This window comes from Copadichromis virginalis, linkage group LG2 (genome assembly GCF_057382275.1).
Source record: "Copadichromis virginalis isolate Kocher_CV1m ecotype Utaka linkage group LG2, C_Virginalis_male_GT1.1, whole genome shotgun sequence".
Taxonomy (NCBI): Eukaryota; Metazoa; Chordata; class Actinopteri; order Cichliformes; family Cichlidae; genus Copadichromis; species Copadichromis virginalis.
This window is the reverse complement of record NC_140619.1, coordinates 9704007-9711659: the sequence shown is the minus strand read 5'-3', so window position 1 is coordinate 9711659 and position 7653 is coordinate 9704007. Positions and strand designations below refer to the sequence as shown.

General features: G+C 41.2%; 1 long non-coding RNA gene across 1 annotated transcript; it reads right to left on the bottom strand.

Moving 5' to 3' along the window:
- Positions 1 to 723: 723 nt before the first annotated feature.
- LOC146716966 (uncharacterized) lies at positions 724 to 3587 on the bottom strand. Its single transcript, XR_014922531.1, has 4 exons — positions 3363 to 3587; positions 2217 to 2304; positions 1339 to 1496; positions 724 to 913 (listed from the first exon to the last, which is right to left on the bottom strand). It is a non-coding gene; the product is annotated as an uncharacterized LOC146716966 (long non-coding RNA).
- Between the last annotated feature and the right edge of the window lie 4066 nt (positions 3588 to 7653).

The window sequence follows — 7653 nt, the reverse complement described above, 5'->3', positions numbered from 1 at the left end:
GACAGCAGAAACTCTGTTGGCGGTAACTGTTGCCAAACATCCTGGCCTTCCACAGCATTCTCGATTAAGTGGCCCATTCACAGTCCAGCCGAGCACAGTCCTAATGGCAAAGGGTCCATCACCTACACTCCGGATGACCTCCAAAGGTTCTAGAGCTCTGGGCATATTCATGCCAATCAAAAGCTCAACATTGGCCTTAATTTCTGGCAAATGAACATGCTTCAAATGTGGCCAGTCAACCAGGTCCTGTTGATTTGAGATGTTACCAATATCTACAGGCATTTTATGCTGAGTGAAGAGGTTAGGCATATCACAGTACATGTCACTGTCCAATCCAGCAACTTCAAGTTCAGGTACAATGAAACTGTCCACCACTTTCTCCTGTCCCATGGTGCGCAGGAGAATCTTTGTCCTCCTCCCAGCAATATTCAGCTTGTCCATAAGACCCGCTGTACAAAAGGATGCTGAACTCCCTTGGTCCAGAAAGGCATACGTTTCCACTATTCTTTGACCTCTCTTTGATTTTACTTTAACTGGCACAATGGCAAGCTTACAGTCCTGTTCACCGGCCCCAGTAAGACCACTAGTCTGGATCGTAACAGGAATGTTATCTGCCTCATTATTAGGTTTGATTTCATGTACAGTGTAGTGTAAGCATTAAAAGATCATAAAAGGAAACAGCTGTTTACAGTCAGAATTTATAAAACTATGATTGTAAATAAATTCAAACAAGTGAGCTTTTCTCTTTGTGCTGAATATCAACACTGTGATTTCTTAGACTGTAAGCTTTACTTTAGCACAACCAGTTGTAGAAGCTGCCACTCCAAATGTCTTTTGATAACAAGAAAAAAATACCTTTTCAGTCCACGGCCTGAAGTTCTTCTCTGACATCTTCTGCCATCGGCTTTGTCTGCTGGTTTGAAGACAATAAACCACAAAAAGATGATTTAGTCACTTTGTCTGCGTCATGCAGCTCGAATGTGTCGTGTAACGATGTTGAATAGCTGTCGTTATCCCTCTGCTGTGTCAGTAGGATTGTACTGTACAGCATCTCATTGATATGTGAGGAATGCTAATGTAACACGATAACAGACTTACATCATTAAAACATAAAGGGCAGGAGATATTTAGATATTTTTATATTTATATTACATTTTATAGCTGACGGATATTACTAAATAGATAGAATTTACTAAATAGCTGGATGAACATGAAAAATATGACTATAATAACAAATGACCATGAGAGCCAGTAGAATTAATTCAACTGGACACTCAAAAGACGTCCTTAAATGCTCTTTAAGTGGCGGAACAGATGAACAAACAGTTAATCGCTTACTTGAGATGAAATCTGCTCAGCTACTTTGAAAACAGCTTCTAACTGGTTCATCCTTTAACAGGATGACTGCTCAGGGGTAAGGCCATCATGCAGTCCAGCAACCTTTATGGTTCTGCTTTGATTCACCAGGAACTATTAGGGAAACCTTCCAGCGCCTCCTGTGAAAGACACAGGCATAAACACACAAACATTTATTAACATGTTCCACAGTGTTCCAGTTTGATTTTCTCATCCTGTGGACAACAACGTACATGGATGCAGGTTTATTGTTAACTTTTGTAAGGTTTATTTAGTGAACATATCCAGCTGCAGCTCCACTGTGATCCTGAACTGGATAAGCACTTAAGAAAATGTGTCAATAAATGGACATACATCAACTTACTATATTTATCCAAACAGACGGGACCAATAATGCTTCACTGAGTTAGAGACTTTAATGTCTCTTCTATGTAAGAATGTCTCGTGCTGATAGACCTGCAAACTTGACAACAAAGGTTTTTCAGACTGCATGTAGCTCTATGTCAGCTCACACATTTACATTTATGTCACACTTATTTCTGCTTTCCCATTTTATAATTATTACTTACATTTTGATTAGATACCTTGAGTTTGTAAATGATCAGATTACATAATTGGAATAAAATGTATCCAATTCAAGGTTGCGGGAGGATGAAGCCTATCCCAGCTGATACAGGACAAAGACAGGCTGCCAGTTTATCGCAGGGCTAACACAATATGTGTAACAGAAAATCCACTTAAATGTTTGATATTTCTTATAATAATCATAATTATGACTATTATTTAAAGGTTTCTTTATAAATACATTTTGATTTTTTATAACCTCTAAAATATAAACCTGAGCTGTTTCAGATTCTGACCTCTGACCTCACTGCAGCTCCCTCTTGGAAGTATGTCTGCTTCTTGTCCCCAGTGTTGACCACCTGCCCTTGATATCACGTACTGTACCTGAGGAACAAAAAAGGACAAACACTTGCCTTCATTTAAGAAGTACATTCATACAGAGGTAATCTATGGAAACACACTAGTTCAACCTTTGGGAGAAATCAGTTCCTGTGAAACATTTCTGTAAATGAACATCATATGGAGAATGAATGAAATGAGTTCTTCCGGTGACTCAGCAGTCAAACACTGACAAATGAAATCTAGTTAAACTATTAAGCATATTTGCTCTTCTGAAATCTGTGTTAAACAACAACAAACATAAATTAGTAACAAAAATACAGCTGAGTAGATATTACAAACCACCAGCAGCCATAATGCTAAATTTTAATCTTCAAATGTTTCTGAGCCGTCTTCAACCTGCTTTTAACACATTAAAGTCCCACAGTCAATGCAGCCTGACTCAATCCTAGATGTTCAGCACACAGAGGTACCGTTTGAAGTTTAGTGTTAACCTGAGTCACTGATCATTTGCAGTATTACAGAGTCTGGCAGTCTTTGCATGATGTCCACGTCACTATAAGTTTCTAGCTGACTCTCAGGTGTGCCAGCAGGAAAGAGTAATAATAATCTGCATCCTGAGGTTTGTCATGCAGGATTAAATTTACAGTGGCTTTGTTCACACAGCTAGGATTGTATTTTACACTGACCCTGGGTCAGTATAAGTATCATACAGTTTAAACGAAGCACTGAAACTTGCACATATTTATTACAGATGCACTGAAGCTAATCGAGATATTTGCTGTCAACCTGTGGCTGCGATTAATCACTTTACTGAAAACTTTATTAACTAGTAACTTCATCAGTCATGACAGAAGCTAATATTTCTGTGCTAACATCGTTTAACCAGTAACAGCTTTCCTCCAATATAAGCTAACGTTTACAGCGTAACTTTAAGCTAGCACCATAAAGACGGTAAAACACGTAATAATATCTACAAATGCATCTTAAAGCTCTTATATTAGCACTCGGTGTATTACTAACATAACCACATTAACATTACTGACACTCGCTGACTTTTAATAGTCATTCTATAAATGCTGTCCGTTTAAATGGTCCTGTACCTGTACACACTGCATATCCACCGGATTCCAGCCAGAGTGGATTCTGGAGTCTTCCACGCTCCTGTTAGTGATCCTCCATCTGGATGGATGAGAACAACCTTCTGAACAATCTAGCAGGTCTCCTTGGGGGGCACGTCTCCCCACCCCCCAAGCGAGGGCCGTGGCACTGAAACTGCCGGCTGAGAGAAGGCTTGAAAAAAAAGGACATTTATCATTTCTTCTTCGGCCACCTTTTTTTCTCATCGTTTTTCCAAAGTACACATTAAGCTTCTTCTGCAATAACACACTAATTACACATGCAAACCTACCTACTTCTTTCTTCATTACAAACAATTACACTTTCTGTAAAGTGCTTTCAATAAAACAGAAAAGTGTGTTTTGTTTTGTTTTTTTATTCAAGATCTGTTCACATGTACTTAGCAAAGGTGAGTACACAGCATGAGGAAAGCCAAAAGCAAAGAGAGCGTATGAAGGTAATATTGAAGTAGGCTTCGTTTTGAAGTGGTGAAAGGCAAAGGCATGAGTGTAAGGTAATAAGGGGTAATGAGAGAGATGAAGAGCGGGCGGAGGACTTGGCTCAAGCAGGAAAAAGCAAAAAGGAAATGCGAGTGCGTTTCCCCGCCCCCCGCGCAGGGCCGTGGCAGTGAGTTCGTGGGGGGTTCGAACTGGCGGAGTTCTGTAGCAGAGTCCCCGCCACATGTCATAAGCCAAACGACCGGCCGAGGGAATACTTAAAAAAAAGGACATTTATCTTTTCTTCTTCGGCCACCTTTTTTTCCCATTGTTTTTGCAAACTACACATTAAGCTTCTTCTGCAATAACACACTAATTACACATGCAAACCTACCTACTTCTTTCTTCATTACAAACAATTACACTTTCTGTAAAGTGCTTTCAATAAAACACAAAACAAAAGTAGCTTTTCTTTTCTTTTCTTTTTTTTTATTCAACATCTCTTGATTGTGATTGTCGGGTAATAAAAGCTAATAAGAGAGATGTAGAGCGGGCGGAGGACTTGGCGAGAGCAGGAAAAAGCAAAAAGGAAACGCCAGTGCACGTCTCCCCGCCCACCAAGCGAGGGCCGTGGCACTGAAACGGCTGGCCAGAGAAGGCTTGAAAAAAAAGGACATTTATCTTTTCTTCTTCAGCCAGCTTTTTCCCCCATCGGTTTTCCAAAGTACACATTAAGCTTCTTCTGCAGCATTATCACACACTAATTACACATGGAAACCTACCTACTTCTTTCTTCATTACAAACAATTACACTTTCTGTAAAGTGCTTTCAATAAAACAGAAAAGAAAAGTGTGTTTTGTTTTGTTTTTTTTATTCAAGATCTGTTCACATGTACTTAGCAAAGGTGAGTACACAGCGTGTTGGGTCTGGGCCTCTTTGCTTAGGCTGCTGCCCCCGCGACCCGGCCTCGGATAAAGCGGATGAAGATGCATGGATAGATGGACTGATGTTCCAATTGTAACATTATGTTTACAATGTTACAATTTCACATTATGTTAAATTGCAACATAATGTAAAATTGTAACGTTAAGTTTACAATGTTACGATTTTACATCATGTTACAATTTAATATAATGTAAAATCATAACATTAAGTTTACAATGTTACAATTGTAAATATAATTTACCCAATTAATTCTGTCATAACAGAAGTATGACTTCTCTGTGTTATTAATCCGTATTAATATTGTAGGGATATTAATATCCCTACAATATTAAGCATCAGACTTTATCAAATTTTCTAAAAACTTTTTTTGTTGGATAGTGTAGCGCAGCTGGATAGTGTAGTGGTAATACTACACATCTTTGGAGTCGCACGTTCGATTCCCACCAAGTATCCAGTAAGGGTCCTGGCTAGACCCCTCATGCTAACCAAAAATCCCTGGAATGGTGCGGCTACGTCTGCAGTCTCTCCGCTTGAATTTAGAGCTTGCTTGTTTGTTAAATGTATTATTTACTGTTTTTAGTTTACTCCATGACGGGGCTGGATATCGGGCGTCCTGCACCACCCATCCGGTCTGGAGCATAGCGAAACCATTTCTGCACTGTTTGAACGAAGGTAAACTCAGAAACTGCCCCCACCTGCTGAGTCAGGCCATCTAAGACAACAAAAAACCCCAAAAACAAACAAACAAAAAAACAGTAAAAAAGAGGGGTTCAATTAGAGTTCAAATATGAATAACCTCTCGCCAAAAGTCTTTAACAGCTAGAAAGCTGGCAAACTACTAAGCTGATCAACATGAAAGGCACAAGGTGGAAATCAGCAAACTGCTGCCTCACTTTGTTCACCTGTGCTCTATATTTCATGGTCCGGTTGGCTGCAGGACCAAACATTTGGCCTTACACCTTATTTCTTTATGTTTTGCTTCCAAGGTGCCAGACTTGTAGGTAACTTTTTACACTGACATGACCTCAGCAATAGTTTCCAGTCTTTCAACTTCCTTGGGCTTTGGCTGCTTTTTTACTCATTTTCAGTCCAGTCCTTCTACCTGACCATTTTCAGAGAACTCTAAGGAGCTTGGGGGGAAAAAGCAACCGGACTTCTTTAACTTTTTTGAAGACGTTTCGCTTCTCATCCCAGAAGCTTTTTCAGTTCACTGAAGCCTCATAAGAAAGTGACACAATGACATTTAGATAATAAAACTCGCCAAAAATGCACCTTAAGAGCACTGTCTCTTTAAATACCCTCTTTTGCTTGGTCTGCTCCTTATTTTTTCTCATTTTTTCTTACTTTGGAGGACCAGCAGAGCGAGGGCCGCTAACCTGTGGACATTCATGGAAGGTGACGTTGTGTCTGGAAGGCGGGTCCACATAAGAACTCAGATATAATATTTATATTTTTGTTCTAACCTGTTGAGTCCCTGGCAGCAGCCAATGGCAAGGTTGTGCCAGCCAGCAGGATGCTGCTGAAGGGCGGGGCTGGAGTCTGAAAGTAAGAGCTCGTTTAGACTCTATTCTGTGAACAGGCTTGCTCCCACGAATATGTGAATTCATCTGTAAAAGAGTTTAACTCTAATGCACCTGTTCCTCCTGCTCCCTGCTGCAGGGCGGCCTGTTGGACTAAGAATGCCAGTGCGGAGCTAAGAAGATCAAAGAGGAGCTGTTGTTCTTGAACCTGCCAAAGTGAGTAACCTCAAATCGGTCCCCAAAGGCCTCAAACCACCACAGTTCAGTCGGTGTCAGTTTTGTTCATGTCATGTCCTCCTTGCGTCTTCCTTTGAGCCTCTCCTCTTTGTCTCATCTCTTTCAGTGTGCTGATCCTCCAGCTGAAGTGGTTTACGTTCACTCCATCGTTCACCGTGGAGAAGAAGAACAGCCCCATTGTTCTGACACAGCAGCTGGTGATCAGCCAGGACACAGCCTTTACTGAAGAGGTAAGGGAAAAGGCACACCGTTCATTTCAAGTATGGATGGAGCCCATTTCTAAGCTAACGGGTGGTGCCGCTGCCCTCTCCCAGTAAACTGCTCGCTATTTGTTGGTCAGCGTGTGTAGATAACCTGCTGTTAGTTTGGTATTTGGTCCTAATCCGCTTGCCGTACCTCCGTGTAGGTGTGTGTATGTTTTGAGTGGTATAGGCGCCATTCCGTTATTGAATCCAAGCATGTAAGTTCTCTGCTGCTGTGCTGGTTAATAAAACCACGTTAACTGAGATTACTGCTTCATCATTATCATACTGGTGAACATACAACATGGTGTCAGAAGCGACGGAACACGTACTTCGTAGTTGACGGTGTTTTTTTTTCCCCGTCTCAAGTCTATTTTGTGGGTGCGTTTTTTTGTATCCGGACTGCAGACAACATGGCGGAAGGATTCAGGAGGCCCGACCTGCTTGTTTTCGATGGTAATGTTGCTGAAAATTGGCGCATTTTTGAGCAAGAGTATGACATTTTTATAGCGGCGGCACACTCTGACAAGCCAGCGCGCACACAAGCCTACATATTGCTCAACTTAGCAGGTCCCGAAGCTATAGAACGGCAGCGGTCTTTTGTTTACGCGCCAGAAGTGAGAGAGCCCGGCGAGGGAGGACGAGTCCTCATTCCTGCAGAATCGAAGGAGGATCCTGAGTGCCTCAAAAGGAAATTCAGAGAAACGTGCAGCCCTCAAACCAATGTCACGATGGAAAGACACAAGTTCAACACGCGGAATCAGAGGACTGGCGAGACTGTTGAATCCTATGTAAGTGATTTACGGATTAAAGCAAAAAGCTGCAGATTTGGTGATCTGAGTGAAGAACTAATAAGAGACAGACTAGTTTGTGGCATCAACAATGACAATTTA